Source organism: Cervus canadensis, chromosome 3, assembly GCF_019320065.1.
Source record: "Cervus canadensis isolate Bull #8, Minnesota chromosome 3, ASM1932006v1, whole genome shotgun sequence".
Taxonomy (NCBI): domain Eukaryota; kingdom Metazoa; phylum Chordata; class Mammalia; order Artiodactyla; family Cervidae; genus Cervus; species Cervus canadensis.
In genome coordinates this window covers 57,933,059-57,956,589 of record NC_057388.1, presented here as the reverse complement: position 1 = coordinate 57,956,589, position 23,531 = coordinate 57,933,059, and the positions used below count along the sequence as shown (strand labels likewise).

Below are 23,531 nucleotides of genomic sequence, written 5' to 3'. Positions count from 1 at the left end.
CGCCGCCCGCCGCCCGCCGTGGCTGGCTCCCGACATTTTGGGCCAAATTTTGGGTCGCCCGGAAGCCACTTGGGTGTGTCGAGCCCTCAACGGCAGACCATTCCCTCCGCCCGGCTTCTCCAGCAGCAACTTGGGCCTTAGCACTAGCACATTCTGTTTTGACCACACCCCGAAGACTTGGGAAGTGTTGCTCCATCCTTAGAGTTGTCGAATGCTGAATCAAACTTCTGCCCAAAATTTCTTGTGTCGACTGTGTGCAAGGCACGGTACCTGGATCTTTAGTGGAGGAGAGACTATGGGTACGTTGCTTATGGGGAAGGCTTTCAGTTAAACCTGAAGTCTGCCTGTAATTTCCTTGTGATCCAGGTTGACTTTTATGAACCTCAGTTTGTTTCTCTGAATGGGGAGGATGATGCCTACCTGACTGCGTGCTGTTGAGTAAATGAGCTATGTAAACCATTTGGTACAGTGTTGGCGTATGGCAGTCTCTCAACTAAACATTAATTTCCATGTCCTTCCTCTTCATCTTCTCAGAAGTTGACAAGTATTTGTTTACTGAGCAGGTATCTTGTGTTCAGTAAGAGATGAAGACCGATGGCAGTGTTATTTTTCTGTTTTATGCCTGAGACGTGGGACCGCGAAGGTTCAGGCTACTGCCCCAAGCTGGCTGACTCTCTATTCTCTGCACAGGTTTAGGAGTCAGTGCAGTAAGTTAAGTTAGATGCGTATTTGCGCAGCTCCAGGCGTCCACTTGTAGGTGAATACAAGCAGATACTGCAGGGGGCTTTAGAGACCTGGTCTCTAATCCTCTCAGCTTCCTAAGACTTTCAGGAAAGTTAGTGACCAAGAGGAGATTCTTCCTCTCAACAGCTGATGCAGCAGGATCCCTTACATCCTCTCCTCCACCTCTTTCTTTGTGACAGGACACCTACCATATCTTAGCTATAAACCCGTAATGCGCTTCTGAAGTAAGAGTGAAGTTTCCTTTATTTCTTGTCATGGAATGAGAACAACTTGCTAGGACTTGTATTTTCTGTAGCAGGTCTTTTTCTAGTCATTTTAATAGAACCTTAACTTAATTCTAGCTTCAAACACTTTTTCAGACTCCCTTTCATCTAGCAGCAGCCTTTTGACACAATTATAGCCCATAAGAAGAAAGGTGAAGTTGCTACTGGGGCTTCTAGGAGAATGTTCAAGTGAACACGTTCTGTAGACAAGAGCTCATCCTTGCCCTACACCTGTCTTTCTTCCTGGAGGAATATGATGCCAGTGGTGGGGCAGCCACAGCTCAGTCATGAAGCAACAGATAGAACAAAGGCCTATAAACACAAAGATGGCAGACCAGAACAATTGAAAGAGACTGGATCCTTTATGGCATAATTAGCCACCATTTAAGTCCCAAGTGACTGCTGTAAGAATTCTTTGATGTCCAACTCCTTTTTAAGCCAGGAAGTCTTCCCGACCTGCAACTGCTTGGACACCACCAACCAACCGTGCAGCTCATATCACTAATGCTCCTGACTCACACTTCCGGGAATCCTTTAGAATAATGTGGTCATCTCACTTGGCTCGCTGAAGTGTACATTATTAGTGAAATATACCTTAATTATTAAGACAGATTGTACATTTTACTGATAGACACTAAAGTAGGGTTCATCAAAAATTCAGTAACATGGACAAAATCATTTTAAAATGTAATGAACATTCAAGAGATTGAAATATGAGTATAAAGATGATAAGAGTATCTGACAAATGATTTTTTTTTTTTTTCTTTACAGCCACCTAAATTAAATACCTGAAAATGCTTTTGATGCTGTTGAACTTGGCCACAATAAAAGCAGTATGTAAATATGATCCCATTTTTGTTAAATTATGTGTATATGTGATGTGTGTAGAACAGTGTATGAAAGGTTCAGGTCAGTTCAGTCACTCAGTTGTGTCCAACTCTTTGCGACCCCGTGGACTGCAGCACGCCAGGCTTCCCTGTCCATCACCAATTCCCAGAGCTTGCTCAAACTCATGTCCACAACTTTGGTGATGCCATCCAACCATCTCGTCCTCTGTCATCCCCTTTTCCTGCCTTCAGTCTTGCCCAGCATCAGGGTCTTTACCATGAGTTAGTGGCCAAAGTATTGGAGCTTCAGCATCAGTCCTCCCAATGAATATTCAGGATGGATTTCCCTTACGATTGACTGGTTGGATCTCCTTGCAGTCCAAGGGACTCTCAAGAATCTACTCCAATGCCACAGTTCAAAAGCATCAATTCTTTGGCACTCAGCTTTCTTTATGGTCCAATTCTCACATCCATACATGACTACTGGAAAAACCATAGCTTTGACTATATGGATTGTTGTTGGCAAAGTAATGCCTCTGCTTTTTAATATACTGTCTGAGTTTGTCATAGCTTTTCTTCCAAGGAGCAAGCATCTTTTAATTTCACAGCTGCCGTAACCATCTGCAGTGATTTGGAGCCCAAGAAAATAAAGTCTGTCACTGTTTCCATTGTTTCCCCCATCTGTTTGCCATGAAGTGATGGGACTGGATGCCATGATCTTAGTTTTCTGAATGTTGAGTTTCAAGACAGCTTTTTCCATCTCCTCTTTCACTTTCATCCAGAGGCTATTCAGTTCCTCTTCGATTTCTGCCATAGGGGTGGTATCTATATATCTGAGGTTATTGATATTTCTCCTGGCAATCTTGATTCCAGCTTGTGCTTCATTCAATCTGGCATTTTGCATGATGTACTCTGCATATAAGTTAAATAAGCAGGGTGACATTATATAGCCCTGATGTACTCCTTTCCCAATTTGGAATGTCTGTTGTTCCATGTCCAGTTCTAACTGTTGCTTCTTGACCTGTATACAGATTTCTCAGGAGGCAGTTAAGGTAGTCTGGCATTCCCATCTCTTTAAGAATTTTCCACAGTTTGTTGTGATCCACATAGTCAAAGGCTTTGACATAGTCAATAAAGCAGAAGTAGATGTTTTTCTGGAAGTCTCTTGCTTTTTCGATGATCAAATAGATCAGTTTGATCTCTGGTTCCTCTGCCTTTTTCTAAATCCAGCTTGAACATCTGGAAGTTCTTGGTTCACATACTGTTGAGGCCTCACTTGGAGAATTTTGAGCATTACTTTGCTAGCATGTGAGATAAGTGAAATTGTGCGGTAGTTCGAACATTGTTTTGCATTGCCTTTCTTTAGGATTGGAATGAAAACTGACCTTTTCCAGTCCTGTGGCCACAGCTGAGTTTTCCAAATTTGCTGGCATATTGAGTGCAGCACTTTCACAACATCATCTTTTAGGTCTTGAAATAGCTCAACTGGAATTGCATCACCTCCACTAGCTTTGTTTGCAGTGATGCTTCCTAAGGCCCACTTGACTTCAGACTCCAGGATGTCTGGCTCTAGGTGAGTGATCACCATCGTGGTTATCTGGGTCATTAAGATCTCTTTTGTATAGTTCTTCTGTGTATTCTTGCCACCTCTTAATATCTTTTGCTTCTGTTAGGTCCATACTGTTTCTGTCCTTTGTTTTGCCCATCTTTGCATGAAATGTTCCCTTGGTGTCTCTAATTTTCTTGAAGAAATATCTAGTCCTTCCCATTCTATGGTTTTTCTCTATTTCTTTTCATTGATCAGTGAAAGGTTAGTCCCCAGAATATTGGTTGGTGGTGTTTAACTTGGTATTTGGGATAGGAAAAATATTTAGCATGTAGTGTATACAAGTCAGCAGTTATTTAGAGGCCACTATGAGCTGTTTGTTCCTTGTCCATGTTGCAGATATGAAAGGGAAATGTGAAAGAACTACACATTTCACTTACCATTTGCTAAAGACAGTGTGCAATGAGAGTGTTTATGTACTACTTGTTGTTCAGTTGCTAGGTCATGTCAGCCTCTTTACAACACCACGGACTGCAGTATACCAGGCTCCTCTGTCCTCCAGTATCTCCCAGAGTTTGCTCAAATTCATGTCTATTGAGTCAGTGATGCCATCTAACTGTCCCATCCTCTGCCGCCCCCTTCTCCTTTTGCCTTCTTTGATCTTTCCCAGTGTCACAGTCTTTCCCAGTGAATCAGCTCTTCAAATCAAGTGGCCCAAGTATTAGAGCTTCAGTTTCAGCAACAGTCTTTCCAATGAATATTCAGAGTTTATTTCCTTTAGGATTAACTGATTTGATCTCCCTGCAGTCCAGGGGACTCTCAAGAGTCTTCTCTAGCACATTCAAAAGCATCAGGTTTTCGGCGCTCGGCCTTCTTTATGGTCCAACTCTCACATCCATACATGACTACTGGAAAAACCATAACTTTGACTAGACAGACCTTTGTCAGCAAAGTGATATGTCTGCTTTTTAATACTGTATCTAGGTTTGTCATAGCTTTTCTTCCAAGGAACAAGTGTCTTTTAATTTCATGACTGCAGTCACTGTCTTCAGTGATTTTTGGAGCCCAAGAAAATAAAACCTGTCACTGTTTCCACTTTTTCCCCTTCTAATTGCCATGAAGTGATGGGACTGGATTCCGTGATCTTAGTTTTTCTCAGTGTTGAATTTTAAGCCAGCTTTTTCATTCTCATTCACCCTCATCAAGAGGCTCTTCAGTTCCTCTTTGCTTTCTGCCGTTAGGGTGGTTCTTGTGCTTAATTGCTCAGTTGTTTCCAACTCTTTGCAAGCCCTAGGCTGTAGCCCGCCAGGCTCCTCTGTCCCTGTGGATTCCCCAGGCAAGAATACTGCAGTGGGTTGCCATGCCCTCCTCCAGGGGATCTTCCCAACCCAGGAATCGAACCCAGGTCTCCTGCTTTGCAGGCGGATTCTTTACCTACTGAGACTTTAGAGTGATATCATCTGCATATCTAAGGTTGTTGATATTTCTCCTGGCAGTCTTGATTCCAGCATGTGATTCATTCTGCCTGGCATTTTGCATGATGTACTCTGCATAGAAGTTAAATAAGCTGGGTGACAATATACAGCCTTGTCATACTCCTTTCCCAAATTTGAGCCAGTCAGTCTTTCCACTTTCAGGTGCTTAAGGGTGGGATACTAATAGGTAATACTGGATTTATGATTTTTTAAAACCAAATCCACTTTAATAATATTAACTATTTGTTCAATAGACATAACCTTAGTAATTAGTTCAGTAATTCAGGATGATTTCTGCCCATGGAGTAATTTTATTTGTTGACAGCAAAACACTTAAATAAAATTATTTGCAAGTAATAAAATTAATTTCCAGTCTTTGTGAGATATTTACTTCCAATTCTTTTCATTGAGAAGGAGGGCAACTTGAGAAGCTTATATGGACTCTTGTGAGATTCCACTTTCTTTTAAAATTTTAAAGAAAAGTGCTTATTACCAAGTTTTTCTTACTTAAACTTGGAATACCTTTCTGGAAGTTAACATATTTTCTGATGTTGAATAATGTAGTTTTCAGTGTTTTGGTTTTTTATTTTTGATAACTGTCTTGGGAGGAAAGTTAAGTGATGATCTTGCAGTTGCAGATTTCAAAAATGGTATTGGCCATCTGGCTTCCGATTCCTTCTATTTCTTCTTATACCAAACTTGTATTTTTCCTTAAGATGCTGTGCCACAAAGCATCTAATCAAATCTCAATCAAATTTATTGTTTAAAAACAAGTGAAATCCTACACTTGAAGCCTAGGAAAATTAGCTCATTTCAACATTGCACTTTCAAAATCTTAATTGGTTCCAGATGTTTGATTATAAGCCATATTGTAGAAAATGGAAGGAAGAAAACCACACATGCATTAAATGCCAAATGGGTGATTTGAGTGATGGGTCATTTAATGAATTTTCAGAACAGCCCTGAGAGGTAGTGAGGGCAGTGAAGCTCAGAAAGGCTAAGTGTCTTGCCCAAAGTCACACAGCTAGTAACTTCCAAATAGAATTCTGATTCCTCTGTAATGCACACTCTTTCCACTCCACTGAACTGTCTTATTTAAAGATATTCATATATAACAAGACACATTCAGGAAGAAAAGCCTTTCAGGAACAACATGTTAGAGGTCCTCTAGATCAACTTTCCATGTACTGCCAGAATCACTTTGCTTATATTTCTGAAAGGCAATCAGCCAACTTTGGCTTAAACCCTTCCAGGCAGAAGGGGCACCACAGTTTTTACTACTGTATGACATGTTGTTAAAAAGCCATGATTATTGTGAGTTTAAAATTTATAAAAATTGCTGTAATTTGTCATAGGCCACTTTTCTCATCTTGACTAATCCAGAATATTTTTTTTTCCTTCCATATCTACCCTTTAAATGGTTAAATGCTGTCTGCATCTTCTCCAGACTAAATATTCCCAGATCTGTCAACCATCTTTAAGAATAGTTTCCAGATCACTTGAAATATTGACGCACCCTTGAACACACTAGTTTGCATAACCCTCCTCAATTACGTGATCATAATGAACATTTTCACATGTGATTTCCCTAGAATAGTCTTCATAAGGACACATCTATATTTCTACTAATTTCTGTATTAATATAAAACTTCATAAGCTACTTTAGCAGTTGGATTTCCTGCTCTTCAGAAACTTATGTGTCTAGTTAATTCTTAGAGCAACCATTTGGCTATGACTGAAGTCTAATTTCTCTGATAATTTAATCCATTGATTGATTTATGATAATGCTTGGAGAAAATTATAGCAAATGGCATCTCACTGGCCTCTTCTGGGTGACCAGAGGAAGGAAGGAAGGGGAAACCCCTTATATTTTTCACCCTCTAAAGAATTTTGACCTAAATGCATGTATTAGTTATCTATTGCTGCAAAACAAGTTGTCCCCAAAACCGTGGGCCAGAATTTTGGGAACGTCTTTGCTGTTGGTTCTGGTTTTGAGTCTCTTGTGAAGTTGCAGTCAGGATTTCAGCTGGCATTCAGTTATCTGAAAGCTCAGTTGGGACTGGAGGACCTAATTCCAGGGCGGCAAGTTGGGCTGGTTTTTGGTGTGAAGTCTCAGTTCCTCCTCATGTGGGTCTCTCCACAGGACTGGTTTTGAATATCTCTGCAGTGGACAGCTGGATTCCTCCAAAATTAGAGAGACTAGAGACCAAGACTTAAGCAGCAATACCTTTTGTAACTTAATTTCTGAAACCATAAACTGTCACCTACATGATGCTCTATTTGGTCACAAAGATCAGCTCTGAGTTGTAAGAGGAGAGTAGATAGGAGCATGAATACCAGGAGATAAGGATCACCTGTCATACTGGAGACCAGTTACAATAATGTACCTTACCAAAGCATAGCAGGTCATAAATGGATACCCTGTTCTTTCTATATGCAGATATCCAAGTCCAAATCCCAATAACCTGGCAATTGTTTTACAACTGCTTACCTTTCCTCTGGCCCCTCACTTCTCAGAGCTCTTTCACCAATTTCCTCTCCTCAAAATCACAACTATCAAATTCTACTGGCTGGGCTTCCCAGGTGACACTAGTGGTAAAGAATCTGTCTGCCAATGCAGGAGAAGTAAGACATGTGGGTTCAATCCCTGGGTCGGGAAAATCCCTTGGAGGAGGACGTGGCAACCACTCCAGTATTCTTGACTGGGAAATTCCATGGATAGAGGAGCTTGGCAGGCTACAGTCTTTGGGGTCACAAAGAGTCAGACATGACTGAGCACACACACACACACACAGCTGTATTGGCTTATTTATCAAATGTTTATACATGTTTTTTGCTAAATGCAAATATGGTTTAACTGAGTTTGGGAATATTAACTTTGCTATACTACATTCAAATAACTTTAATTACTAAAGTAAACATGGAAAGTAGTCATTGGCCTAACTTGGGGGTTCTTAATCTGAGTCTAGAGATGTACCCTGAATTATCTGTAGCACTGTGTACATGTGCATTTATTCAGAGGGAGAGTCCACAGTTTTTATCAGCTTCTTGAAGGGGCCCTTTGTAACGTCTTTCAGAACCACCACAAAATTTAGTCTTCATTGTAAGGTTTTTCCAATCAAAGGAAATGGCTTATTGAACCAGTTACCAAGTTATTGCCTCAAGGGCCCCAAACACTCTTCATTGACTGTTTTAAGATAATAGAAGTGTGCATGCTCAGCATGTCTTATTTTTCCTTTCCCAGCTCTCATCGTACTAAGCTTTGTCAGCACAGGGCACTGGAGGGAAGAGGTTTCTCTGCCTGTGTGGTGTAGTATGCTCCTTTAGACAGGCTCTGACAGCGTGGGTGGCTTCTGCAGCCCTCAGTTCCAGCAATGTCCTGTGGCCAGCAGTGTGTAGCATATCCCATGAACAGCTTCTCCAGGAACCCTCTCAGGCAACTTTTGAGGCAACAGCCATTCAGGCAACAGCTTTCCCTGGAACCCCATCAAATGGCTTCACATGGAGTACCACCAATAGAAAGCTGTCCTTGAACAGCTTCCCCTCAGACCCCTTAGGCAGCTGTGCATCCTCAGCAAACTTCTCTGAGGTGAAATGAGCCACAGTTACTGCTCTTCTTCAAGGAGGGTCTATCTCGGCCCTAAGGGCAGTAGATCATCACTATATCTGATTTTCCTGTAATCTTTAGAATTCTCTTAATTCCTTACTGGCCATCTCCTTATCAGTTCAGTTCCCTGTTATAAGTGGTGATTCTTTATATTTAACCTTCTGTATTCAAAATATTGTTTGATTTCTGTCCCTTGAAAGGACCCTAACTGATACAGAATTGGTATCAGTAGTGATCCCAGGAGATAAACACACAAAGAATTTGAGGGTTGCTTTGGTCATGTCCTTTGGCTGGGTTCCTCCCTGTTGAGAAGTAAGATGAGGGCATTACAAGTAATCAGACTTTCAGTTGTGGTTAATCTTGACGCAAATGATTGCCCAAATAGTTGCTACACTTGACTGTTAGTGGCAGTTAATATGTCTGTAAGGACAATGATATGGGATAAAGTCTTCTGAGTGTCCTTTAGCACTTAGAGAAAGAAAATGACAAGCTCATGTCTTTCAACTCTCAGGGCAAGTCACAGTCTAAGACCAGAAAGCCTTTGTGATAACTATAAAGAATCATTTGGTTCTTTCAGACATAGGGGTGATATTGTAAAAAATCAAGCAAAAATTTTATTTTAAGGATTGCTGAATTGTAGTGATAGTTGTACTCATGGACCCATCAAATTTTTCACATGACAAATCAGTGGTTTCCAGTGGGGAGCTGGGGAGTGGGAGGTACAAACTATTGGCTGTAAGATCAGCTACAGGGATGTATAATACAGTATGGGGAATATAGCCAATATTTTGTAATAAGTGTAAATGGAGTGTAAACTTTAAAAATTATATAAAAAATTTAAAAGGAAAAAACAGGAAAAAATGAACAGAGAAAAAAGACCAGGATTACAGAGAAAAACAAAATATACTGGGCATAAAAAAAAAGGATACTAAGAAAGAGGAAGGAAAACCAAAAGTGGATGCAACCTGCATTTTTTAAATGTTATTATCATCATCATTATTATTATTACTAAAATAAAGTGGCTAATTTTTAAATGTTTACCTAAAAGTTAAAGCACTCAATGGGAAACAACAGGATTCTGAAAATTGGCATGGGTCAGCTGCTCTATTAGAAATAAAGCCGATCATCTTGAAACTACAAGTCACTCTAAGCTCCCTGTATTCAAGAAAGACATTTGCCCTCCAGAGACTAGCCTTCCTTTGCTTAAAAACCCTGTGATAACTTTACCTGGGGAAGAGGCCTTAAAAGGGCCTCTTATTCTCCACAAGACACACCATCAGTTCAGTTCAGTTCAGTTCAGTCGCTCAGTCGTGTCCGACTCTTTGCGACCCCATGAATCACAGCACGCCAGGCCTCCCTGTCCATCACAAACTCCCAGAGTTTACTCAAACTCATGTCCATCGAGTCGATGATGCCATCCAACCATCTCATCCTCTGTCGTCCCCTTCTCCTCCTGCCCCCAATCCCTCCCAGCATCAGGGTCTTTTCCAATGAGTCAGCTCTTTGCATGAGGTGGCCAAAGTATTGGAGTTTCAGCATCAGCATCAGTCTTTCCAATGAACACCCAGGACTGATCTCCTTTAGGATGGACTGGTTGGATTTCCTTGCAGTCCAGGGGACTCTCAAGAATCTTCTCCAACGCCACAGTTCAAAAGCATCAATTTTTCGGCACTCAGCTTTCTTCACAGTCCAACTCTCACATCCATCCATGACCACTGGAAAAACCATAGTCTTGACTAGACAGACCTTTGTTGGCAAAGTAATGTCTCTGCTTTTTAATATGCTATCTAGATTGGTCATAACTTTCCTTCCAAGGAGTAAGCGTCTTTTAATTTCATGGCTTCAATCACCATCTGCAGTGATTTTGGAGCCCCCCAAAATAAAGTCTGACACTGTTTCCACTGTTTCCCCATCTATTTCCCATGAAGCGATGGGATCAGATGCCATGATCTTAGTTTTCTGAATTGTTGAGCTTTAAGCCAACTTTTCCACTTTCCTCTTTCACTTTCATCAAGAGGCTTTTTAGTTCCTCTTCACTTTCTGCCATAAGGGTGGTGAACCACCCCCTATTGCCCCTAGACCTATAACAGGTTAGATGTCAGCCTGCTTCACAGGGACAGGAACACTCATTAACCCAGGAAGAAATAGCTTACACACCAAAGTAATTGCAAGACTTAACTAATCTAGATCAGTAGAAACAGGAAGTATATCCTAAGGGTGTTAGATCCCAGAGGGTGAAATATAACACTAGATTAAGCCAAATTTTGGATATAAGTGCACTTTGTAGAGATTCCAGGTTTAATGTGTTAGTTAATGAAGCTGAAGGGAGCTCTCACAATTTACTTATTGATTGACTGAAACCTGGACTCAACCTACATTTAATGCAGCTGAGATACCAGAGCCACCTACATCATGTAAATAAAGGAATCCAATGGCCTAGGAAGATAGGAATGTTAAACTGTATCATGAGTTACCTGCACACCCCACCTGCCCCCTTCAGCTTTCCATTAGAAGGCCCAGAAGACGCTCATTTCCCTAAGGCATTGAGAAATACATGAGAGGGGAGTCCCCACATCCTTGTAAAGCTCTCTGTTCCTCTTTTTGTAGACCAGGCCTGACTAAAGGAGACACTGCCACTGAGATGAACTCCTAGTCATAGTGCCATTTGGAAGACACTCCCCTGAAAGGATGAGGATCTGTTTTGTAGGATCAGAGACCACTGTATGCAGATGAATACCAGTTCTTAGCTCAACTGCAAAAATATTTACTGTTCACCATTTGCAATAATATTTGTGTTACTATTACAGAGGACACAAGGAATTGTAAGATGTACTTGCCTTCAAGGAGTTTACAACTTAGAAGAAAGTAAGACAGACTCACAACTATAAAACAAAACAGAGTAAGGGAAGTAGGCCCTTCTACAATCCAGCCAGTTTATTTCTCAGCCAAAAAAAAAAAAAAAGAGGAAAGTGAGGAAGAGTTTATGACCTGCTGTATTAAAGTGGGCTGAGGGCAAGAGGCAAACAGTAATTTGACATGATTCTTCCTTTCCTCAGCTTTTCCCAACTTTTTCTCACATTTCCTGCAGCTTATATGTTCATTAAAACCAATCCACTGCCTTATCTCAGGCCCAGCTGAGACTGTAAGTTCAGAGAGGCCCAGCTATGCCCCAGAAAGTAAGATGGACCTCTCACTACCAGGCATGTATGTCCACTTCCCCCTTATTAAGGCCTGTTTTCCACTGTGCCATTCTTTTTTTTTTTTTTTTTTCTTTTTTGAGCTTTTTTTTTCCATTTATTTTATTAGTTGGAGGCTAATTACTTTACAATATTGTAGTGGTTTTTGTCATACATTGACGTGAATCAGCCATGGATTTACGTGTATTCCCCATCCCGATCCCCCGTCCCACCTCCCTCTCTACCTGATCCCTCTGGGTCTTCCCAGTGCACCAGGCCCGAGCACTTGTTTCATGCATCCAACCTGTGCACACTTGCCATTCTTAAGGACAACCTCATCCTTTTTCATCGCCCTCTCTACCATCCCTCCCATTTCACTTCCAGTAACTACAGCAATTTCTCTATTTTGGTAGTGGTATCCCAAGTAGTTGTGTTAAGATTCAGAGGCCAGATCTGGGATCAGCAGGATAACTGATTTAACTGACATGGATAAGGAAAGGGAATGACAGCTAGGTCAAGTACTTCAATTACTGTGTGCTAGAAACCCACTTCATTCATTCAAAGTATTTCACATTGCAGAGGTTTTGTACTTTTTGTCTTATCTTGAAAAATGTTTCCAAAAACATGCATAACAGTTTTTAAATAGTTTCATAATTGGTCAATAGAAAAGGTCAAAGTTCTTGGGAAAAATCTTGTCTTTGAGTTCACATTTTTTTTTCTCCTTAGTTTCTTTCTTTGTGTCGTGACTCCCTGGGGTTTGTAAACAAGGCTGAGTCTTTGAAACAGCAAACTAGCTTTGACTAAGAAAATTTGTTAAATTCCAGGTTTTAGAGAGTAATAAGACAGCTTCTTGTCTATAGTCTTTGTAATGCTCATTCTTAAAGAATGCCTGATTTTATCTCCCTGAAAGAATTTATGTTTCACAACTTTGATGTTGCCCAGTACAAAATGCTCAGCTCTGTTGCAAGAATTTGTAACTAAGGTCACTCCAGAATGAGGACAGCAAATTAATCAAGTACTTGTTACAAATGTGGGGTATGCTCCGGGCATTTATATAGTGATCTCTTTCGTGATCTCTTTGAATCCCTTCAAGATAAACCCTGAGCCCTCACTTTCAAACTTTCCCTGTCCCATCCTTAGATGGTTTGTCTGTGCTTCCATGAGAAATCTGTTGCGCTTACCATGCAATAATTATCTCTTGATATTTATCATCTGTGAGCTCCCTGAGGCTAGATATTATGCCTTAAATTTTTTATCACTATTGCCTAGCACAACCCCTTTTTCTTTAATAACAATGAATGTTATTGACTAAATTATAATACTCATTCTACAGAAAATGTAAATGAGTTAAGTAATTTGCTCAAGGTGACTCAGTTAATAATTGATAAAGTTATTTATTGATACAAAAGCCCGTGAATTTTATGGTGTCTCCTATTTGTTTCTATTTAACACCACTTCTGGCTTTCATATTTGTAGGATTTGGGGTAACCGTCTATGTCCTCTTTCATGTATGCAATAGCAGACAATAGAGTGTCTAAGAGAACTACAGGGCAAAAATCTGGGCCAAATTGAGATGTCCCATGAGGTCAACAAAAGGATTACAGAATCGTCACAGGGACAAAGTTCCTAAGTGATGGGAGGACATCACTCTTCAGATATCTGCTAGGAATCCCAGGGAGCCAAAAGCAACCTCTCTGATAAACTGTAAGCATGCTTGCTTGTTATCTGCCCAGAAAAAGAAAAACCACAGAAATTTCAACAATGTACTAATTCTTATCTCTTATACACTTTCCTCTGTCATTTAATGATTAGCCATACCACAGGCCTTTTCCTACTAACTTCTCTGCCAAACTCAGGATTTTAATCGATTTTTTTTTTTGTATTGCACATATGACTATAGTCTCCTATAATTACTATATACTTGTAGCATTTTATTTTGTATGTATGAGAGAAAATAAGCTTAAAGAAGGAAAACAAAGCTCAGTGTAAATTAGTACTTTTTCTCAGGTTCATATGAGAGATGGTCTTCTTTGCTCCCCACCATTTACATCTTGGTTCTCCAGGTTTATTTTTCGTTGTTGTTGTTTTTCAAAATTTATTTAGAAACCTCCATTTTGGATATGGGTCTCTCGTGACACAGGGATCAAACCCACATCTCTTGAGTCTCCTGCATTGGAAGGTGGGTTCTTGAGTACTGCACCACCCGGGAAGCTACATATGGGTCTTATTTTGTCCTATTAGCAACATAAACCTTTTTTTAAAAAATTATTTTATAGGGTATTTATCAGCTTCAATTTTCTTTTATTTAAAACATTTGTTAACTTTATAAGAAATCCTAGTCTAATTTGTATGCCCTCACCATCCTAAGTTAGCAACTATCATTATTTTTTATTTCCTCTGATTTCCACTATCTCTGAGTGCATATTTATAATTAATTCATATGTACAGAGTTTTATAAAGGTGTAATAGTATACACACGCAATTTTAGAAATTCCTTTTTTCACTTGTTTTTATAGGTTTCTAAATTTCTATTTGATTATTTTTTATTTCTACATAGCCATATTTATTAATGCTAAAGTTTCAAAATACTGTATCAACACGCCATAATTTTTTTTAATCATTTCTCAATTCTTAGATATGTAGATTCATAGTTTTTCATTATTAAAAAGAATGCTTCTGTAAACATCCTGGTTTGCTTAGCCCTATACTTGAAATATAGTCCCATAAGAATGATTACTAAGTCAAGGGATCTGAACTGTTGATATACATTGGCCCATTATATTTTTAAATCAATTGAAAATAAATCTAAATGTAAATAAGAATTGCAGATGGATTCTTTACCAGCTGCGCCACAGGGAAGCCCGTGAATTTGGTATTGTTTAACTTGCTTTAGAAAAATCCTGCTGTTAGTATATCATGTGGGGTCATCCAACATTTTAAAATATGTCAAAAATACATCACTTAGTCCATTTTGTGGCAAGTGATAATAGTCTATCAAAAAGGCATGAATAGATTCAGGAATCATCTTTCCCATTCTTCATTTATTTCCCATTGATATTATCCGTATCATTCCTTGTTGGGCTTTCTCCACAGTAGGAAAAATGGCCAGCTGAGATCTCAAGGGCTTCCCTGGTGGCTCAGACGGTAAAGAATCCACCTGCAATGCAGGAGACCTGGGTTCAATCCCTGGGTTGGGAAGACCCCCTGGAGGAGGGCATGGCAAACCCACTCCAGTATTCTTGCCTGGAGAATCCCCGTGGACAGAGGAGCCTGGCGGGCTACAGTCCACCAGGTCACAGAGAGTCAGACATGACTGAGTATAACACACAACACAGAGATCTCGTCTATTTATGTAGGACTTGTGCTTTCACACACCAGATCTCATTAAAGGATTCTGATTATCCTTGCTTGGCTCTGATGCCCACCCTGGATTAATCATTTTGTCCGTGGGGACTTCCCTGGCCGTCCAGTGGTTAAGACTCTGCCCTTGTAATGCAGAGGGCACAGGTTCCATCCCTGGTCAGGGAACTAAGATCCCACATACTGTGCAGTGCAGCCAAAAAAAAAAAAAAGAAGAAAACACTAAGGAATCATCTTGTCCTTGAAGACATAGTACTCTGAATGGCCCATCTTGGTCACATGATGACCATGTGGGGTAGAAGGCAGGGCATCGTGATTGACAGTCCTGAAAGAACCATGGACTTGGAAAGAGGTAAGGGGTCTTAGATGGGCTATTAGCAGACAAAAACAATGTATCTATCATACATGGTATTTTATATTGTTTCTAAACTCCTTCACATTTATAAGTGTAAATGTAGACTTGACCCTATTTGAGACTGTGAAGTAAGAAGTTTTACTTTCTTGCTCTCTTATCTCCCCTTTTCTGCATCCTTCTCCTTTTCTCCCAGACCTACCATGATTGTCCAGTGACCTACGGTTTTCTCTAATCTGTTTCCCATCAAAACTTACTTTCGGCTAACAGGAGTTGAAAAGAATCCAGAAAAATCAAACTAAGATTCAGGATTCAAATTACTATCCTCCATAGAACTGATTAGTTTTTCTTCAAGGACAATCTTATAAGACTAAGTAAGGTAAAATTTGCAGGGGAAGGAGACATCTAAGCACCTTCAAATAATCCCCTTCTACTAGGAATTCATTTTCTCCCCCTTCAATTGCTAGTAATATCTTTAGTGGAAAGGATGTAAGAAATGACTAGGACCCAGGATCTTTAACTTAAATCCTATCTATTTAGCATTCCCTGTGTGGCTCAGATGGTAAAGAACCTGCCTGCTATGTGGAAGACCCGGGTTCGATCCCTGGGTTGGGAAGATCCATGGAGTTGCAAAAAGTTGAACATGACTGAGCAACTAACACTTTCATCGTAGGAAATGGGCTTCTTCAGTGGCTCAGACAGTAAAGAATCAGCCTGCAATCCAAGAGACTCAGGAGTCGCAGGTTCCATCCCTGGGCTGGAAAGATCCCCTGGAGAAGGGCATGGCAACCCACTTCAGTATTCTTGCCTGGAGAATCCCATGCACAGAGGAGCCTGGTGGGCCACAGTCCATAGGGTTGCAGAGTGTGACTTATCAACTGAGAACACACGCACCATAGGAAATCACATGTAAACTCAAGGCTAGCCAATGCACTGGTGAGGCTTTTGCCCAAACCCCACTATTTAAAAAAATAGAAATAGTCAAAAGCATAAGCTCTAGAATCAGCCCAACGTGTGCTCAAAAGTGGCTCTGTCATTTATTACCAGGAGTCTTAGTACCTTGACTATAAGATGGGGATAGTAATTTCTACCTCATGGGGTGCTGTTAGAATTTTTTTTAAATAATGTATACAGACTGCTTAGCTCAGTGACTGGCACATAGTAATCCCTCAATAAGTGAGAATCATTTGATGATGATGAAGGATGAAAAGGAGGTAGAAGAGAGGAAAAGGAGGGGGAGGAGAACAGGGAAGAGGATGAAGAGGAGAAAGAAGAAGGCATATCACAAAGGAAACTTCACTTGGCTGCAAGTTGGTCTTAGGACCTAAGATAATGGTCTCCAAAAAGTGTTGTCCTTATACCTCTGAAATAATTTTTTAAACTATGAACCTCCTCCTCTACTTTAAATTGACATCTGAAGGTTTTCTTTCGAGTTTAAATAGTTAGAAAGGATATTCCTGCATTTTACAAATAGTGGCCTTTTCAAATAAAACTTTTATGTCACTTTCAGCTAGTTGTTACTGTCATTCACTCTCTTAATATCCAGGGTTCCCAAGCCTATAGCAAGGTATCAAAATTTTAATTACACCTCTTTTTCTTTTACTTGGCAGTAACTTATTTAATCTTCTAGGGTCAGAAAAGGAAATTTTAAGTTTGTTAATTTCACTACACTTTTGCCATTACCATATGTTTAAAATATATTTTCATGAAAATCTCAGAGCTACAGATGTCACTCGTTTTGTTCATGGCCCATATCTATTATATAATTTAATTACAAAGCCATCATAATTTTTTTCTCTAGAAAAGTGAAGGGAAATGAATTCTGAGTAAAAGACTATATACATACATACACATATACATATATCAGGTATCTATACCCAGTTGACCCTTGAACAACATGGGTTTGGACAGCAGGTCCACTTACACTTGGATTTTTTTCAGTAACTACACACTTCAGTGATACACGATCAGACTTCCCTGGTGGTCCAGTGGTTGGAAATCCACCTGCCAATGCAGGGAACAGGGGTTTGGTTCCTGGACCAGGTAGCTTCCACATGCCACGGATCAGCTAAGCGTGTGTGCCATGACTACTGAAACCTGCATCTTCTAGAGCCTGTAAGCTGCAACTACTGAGCCCAAGTGCTGCGACTACTGAAGTCCCCCACCCTAGAAGCCGTGCTCTGCAACAGGAGACGCCACCACCATGAGGAGCCCATGCGCTGCAACCAGAGAGGAGCTCCAGAGACGCAGCAACAAAGACCCAGTGCAACCAAAAATAAATAAATAAAATTTAAAGAAATACACAATCCCCAGTCCCTGGCTGGTTGAATCCAAGGATGCAGAAGTGTGGATACTAAGAACAAACGGCAAATTGAAGTGGATTTTCCACTGCGTGGGGTCCGGGGGCTGGGGAGCAGCACTCTAAATCACCACCCCCGACTCCTACTTCAAGGGTCAGTTGTACATTCACACAGATAGTTTGGAGAACCAAGTCCCATACCAATAAAAGTAGGCTGCACTGCTTTTCCTTCCCAGGCCCTTTTCCTATTCCCCATACCCCTTTCTCCTTAAACCCACATCAAAGTCCAGTGCTGCATCAGTCTAAACACTGAGATGATCTACCCGAAAAAAAGGCCAAGAAACTGAGAAAACAGCCCAGTTCTGTACTAATGAGACCCGAGGGTGTCTCACTTTTGTTGGACACTTACTGGCGTGGGTAGAGCTTCCCTTACAGGTCAGTATTGGCCAAAATGCCTACAACTGTGTGAAATATCAGTCACAGTGAACTGAAATTCAAAACGGAATTATATTTTCAAATACTGTTTGTGAATCAAAAGTACAGTTTTAGTACTGCCGACGTGTCATTTGATGTAATTCAACAATATTTTTCTATTAAGTCCATGAACCAACAGACTGCAGTTACTCCCCAATCCTTCTCTCAGATGGACACCTAAGGGGAAAGGGACAATTTGATGATGCTTGTCAGAATCTTAAAAGAGGACTGTAGTTGGGAAGGGATGAGGATGTGTCTGGGGGCCAGTAATGTTCTTTTTCTTGACTTGGATAGTGGTGGATACACTGTTACTTACTTTATAACTGTTAAAAGTATTCCTCTAAGTATACTGCAGAATTTCAAAACTATCACAAAGTATACCTACTAGATTATTCACTTAAAATAGTTCTCCCCAAATTTAAAAAAAAATGTAGGAGTAATTTTATATTATTATATATAATAGTAAAAAGGCTAAATACCTGATAGTGAAGGTTAGGTTAAATAAAGCATAGCATAGCCATACATTGGAATATTATACTGCTTTTTAAAAATTATATACAGGTAAATAAGTATGGAAATAGAATGACATTAAGTGAAAACCAAATTGCAAAAACTATGTTCAGTAATATCCCATTTCACTTACATAGTCCATATGTAAAGAAGACTTTCTGGAAATATATAAACCAGAAGTTAATAGTCAAATTGTGGTGAGAGTTTTATTTCTTTTTGCTTACTTTTATTTTCTAATCTTTCTAAATAAACTTGTTTTACTATTTTGATAAGAAAAATTATTTTTAATTTTTAAAATCTCATCGTTTGAGCCAGCAGAAAGCCCTGTTGGCATTATTCTCAGTTTTGACTTTTTAAATTTTTTAAATAAACATTTTAAAAGGATGATCAGTTCTCTTCATAAACCCTTTTGACTTTTAAAATTTTTTAAATAAATAAGCATTTTAAAGGGATGATCAGTTCTCTTCATAAACCCTTATACTTTTAAATATGAATGAGTGGAATTAGGCACTTTTAAGTGTTAAGGTAATTTCATGTTTTAAGTTTTAATTTCTATAAGGAATCTTTTCTGAAATCAAAATTGGTACTGAAAAAAAAACTATTTTGATGTTTTTAGAAACTGTAGTTTTAAAAAGTATTTTAGACAGGTTTATATAATATTTTTCTTTTATTCTATTTTTTAAAATTTTGCTCACAGATTCTTCAGTCTTTTAGACAAAAGCCTCATTTGAGAGTGATAGTCAAGTTATGAGCTTCATCTTTACTATTACACTTTTAAATTTCTTCTTAGAGGTGCTTAGTGCCATATTTTCAAGAGGAAATACACTCATTTGTAAAACAGGAAACTGACGAAATGCACCGTGAAATGCTCTATTGCTGCGGTTAACCGCATTAGCCACTGGGTGGCTCCACTGTTTCGTTCCATTCACTGTCTCTGATGATGGAAGTTTCCAATGAAAACATGAGATGAAGAGCAGGGCTTTATTTGCAGAATACTTAATTAGGAACTGATGCAGCATTTACATTCTAGACATTTTATTTAGAAACAGTTCTGCTCATGTATGCAATATTTTCTTGTGTCCTTTGATAACTGGGCATTTGACTTGCCAAGGAGGGGAAAGGAAAATTGTATTTTTTTTCCCTTAGTATTGCGTCATTTCCTATTCCATTTTTTTAATCAGAATCAAGAATTCTTCATTGATGACATCTTGTCTATTTTCGTAGGTATCATTTTCAGAGTCCTATAATAAAATAATAATAAATAGAGCCCCATAATAAAATAATTCGAGGGAAAGCAAGAAATTACCACTAGACCAGGAGTATATTATGTTCTCCTTTTGGAAAGGTAGAAAGCTACATTGCTGATAGCTTCCATCTCTAAGAGATGTCAATGTGTTTCAGTAAGAGCTGGTGAATAGAAAAAAGAGATAGAAATAACCCACAGAGATGTAGAATTGTAGAAGGGATCGCTACAGCTAACTCTTCCTGGGGTCACAGATCTACACCTTGGGACTGATCACAATTTAAAAACTTGACCTCAATTTGTGTTTCTAGATGCCATTACGTTTGCATTTTGTGCATTCATGATAAACTTTTTCTCCGTCCTGTCTTCTTTTAGTCTAATTTTTCTAGCCCAAACCTATTACTTTCTTTTGTATTCTTGGCTCCTTTTGTGATTCCCTATCCCTATTTATCTTTTTTTTTTCAACGTCCCTTTTCATTTGCGAGATTGAATGCATAATTTTTGAATGATAGTTACTGTTTAAAAATTCTGCTTTAAAAAATAAATAAATAAAAAAATAAAAAAAATAAAAATTCTGCTTTAGACCTGAATCATTCCTTTAGAGGAAAGAAATTCCAGAAATCTAACATAAATGGCTCAGACATTCAAATATGAATACAATTAAATATTTGAGCTAGTAATCACTATTTTTTAATAAATTAGCTGTATAACTGATTTCCTTATGTCCTTGGGGGAAACTCATGAATGGTAGAATCAGATGAAAAACATTTGAATTCAATCAACAGTGAAATTAGAGCATGTTTTTGATTGTAAACTATAAATAGAGTAACTAAAACCAGAACTTGGTGTAGATGACAGAAAGTAGAATTTAAAGTGAGTAGAATTTAAATATCAAGTTCACCTTATCAGAAAAAAATACAGTCATGAGTTACAGAATACATCATTTAAAATATATTCAAATAGATGAAGAAATAAGGTAAGGTCTTAGATCCTAGGTTTCTGAATTAATATCATGAAATTCACAGAGTTTTCTGCAGAAGAGGGAAGTAAAGAATCTGACTGCTGATTCAGGAGAGAGGATGAATCTCAACCAACCTCCTACCAGAAGACAAATCCACACAAAAACCTACAAGCCCAGTCATGCGTCAAAGCCCTTTTCTGGCTATCATATACATCAATTGTACTATCTCTTCTGTTGAAAACAAGAATATTTCCAGGGTGTGAGAGCCAAACAGCAGTAGCCATTTCCACCCCGAGGCTTCATTATCTCCCAAGGCTTCTGGGATTAGACTCAGGCTTTGTTGAATCAGGCTCTGCAGTGGCTGGGCCCCATGAAACATCAGTTTTTATTTGAGTCACATAACTTTTGAATGAGACTAAATCTGTAAAATTCTTCATCTGTAAATAAACTTGTATAGATAAAGATTTAGATTAAAAACAAATATTCTTAAATGTCTAATGTATTGGTGCAAATTATGCCATCCCCTCTTGCTGAAACCTGAGTCCTTCATTTTTTCCTTCTTTTTTTTTTTTCCTTCTTTTTATTTTGATAATGAGGTGTTTCTAAAATACAGAAAATTATAAAGAGTCATATAATGAATTTCCAGGTACCCATTGTCAAGCCACGTCTAATTTTAACATTTCTCTTATTTGCCTGATGTCTTTACCTAGAATCTTTACAAAAAAAAAAAAATTAAAACATTTCAGATACAAATGAAAGCCCTAGTAATATCCCTGCCAAGCCTTCTCTCCATCATCCTGCCCAAAAAGTAACCACTACCATGAATTTGCTGTTTATCATCCCATGCATGTTTTTATATTTTACAGTGTTTGTATGTATTCCTAAAAAAAAAATATGTATATGAATGTTTTAACCTTTTATAAAAATAGCACCACACTGTATATAACCTACAATTTGATTTATTTACTTAATGTCATATTTTTAAGATTTATCTATTATGGTACATTCACCATCAATCTTTGCTTTAATTTAGACCAATAGCTCAGTTTTCTCTGCTTTTGCTCAAATCACTGGACAATTTGTCCGTATAGAAGTTTACCATCTAGTGGAAAAAGTGAATAACTTTTTGAAATAGACAACTTTTTGAAACCTAGCCATGATTTTAATCCCATCTGTTTACCGGGGAGAAACTAAGGAAAAAAATGTGTATTTTCAGACTTTCTCATATAGTCTGGACTGAGCTATTCAAGTCATTTCCCAACAGTTCTTCTATGTGTTATGAAGACCAATAAATATATCACTGAGCTGTTTGGCTAACAGATAAAAGTGGAGAGATCTTGTCCTAGGAGTTAGTTGTCCTACAGTATCTTTCACAATTTATTTAACTTCTCTGAACTCTAGTTTCTCTCATATACAAAATCAATCAGTTGAACCAGAGAATCTGGTGCTAATTTTCAATGACCTATGAAATAGTTAAATAAAAATTACAAAGGCTTAAAATTCTTGTCATATGCTTTAGTAGAATTTCATTTTCTGTATGAAATAAATTTTATTATAATTCTTTGATAAGGAAAGTACATAATGTATGAATACCCAATCTTTAGGGACATGGGCTATATTTAGGTATTAAATTATTATATAAATGTATAGTTCTAATTTTGCTTTCATCACACATTTTGTTCACATCTTTAATCTATTTACTTCTGAGTCCTTGGTGATAAGCCCCTGTTCCAAGTGTGACGTTGCTCTTATGGGGAAATAGGATCCACTTCCATGATGCATTTCATCATGTGGACTCAGGAGCACTTTGTAGGAACACTCTATGTAGGCAAATTATAAGGGCTACAAATGTGCGCATATGGTATTAGAATTACCCTCAGATTATTTGGCAGTTTTGGTTAGTATTTCTGGGCCCTTCAAATACAAGGATAGAGCTCTTAAAGCTGCAACCTACAGAACCCTCCCTCAATTTTTTATCCGAAAAACAAAATCATTCATTTTAGAGGATTTTTAAATTCCTAATTGCAGATGTAAATAACAGTTTGGAAAATGGCTGAATATAATAAAAAGTATAATCTTCCCCATAAAACTAGAAGCTTTATAGTAACACAAAGATGCTCTCCTTCTACTTCCATCCTCCTCCTCCTACCTACCAACTCTGACATACGAACTGCCACCTACCAACTCCTGTCCACAATACAAAAGAGACAATAGAAAATCCTTTTAAACCATCATTTACCTTGAAGTAAACCTAAAAGTGTGATCAGGAATATAAACAACATAGGTGCTTCAAAATAAATTTTGAAGATTGCCCAAATATCTAATAGCTTTTTCACCAATACTCTGCTTAAAAAATATAAATTCACATAAATAATGGATTATAATGATTATTTGCCTTTGAACAGCCTGTTTTCCCCTAATTGATTGCTATAGGTAATTGCCCTATTTTGCCTTATTTTTAGAAAAAATCTACTTTTTGTGGAAAGCCATCTTCATCATGTATCCTTTTAGTCCATTGTTTCTTAAGATTTTTGCATTCATAAACACTAGTTTTATCATCTTTTAGGGATATGATAAAATTATGTTAAAAACTTGTATTAAAGCTATAGACTTCCATTAGTGCTGTATATAACAGCCTTATCCCCATTAGGCTTTGCAAATTTTTTTTTTTTTTTTTTTTTTTAGGCTTTGCAA

The 23,531-nt window shown here is 38.4% G+C and overlaps 1 long non-coding RNA gene across 1 annotated transcript; it reads left to right on the top strand.

Annotated features, from left to right (window-relative positions):
* The first annotated feature begins 85 nt into the window (after nt 1-85).
* Nucleotides 86-17,774, top strand: LOC122438392. Its single transcript, XR_006268537.1, has 3 exons — nt 86-299; nt 1,779-1,840; nt 17,461-17,774. It is a non-coding gene; the product is annotated as an uncharacterized LOC122438392 (long non-coding RNA).
* The last annotated feature ends 5,757 nt before the right edge of the window (nt 17,775-23,531 follow it).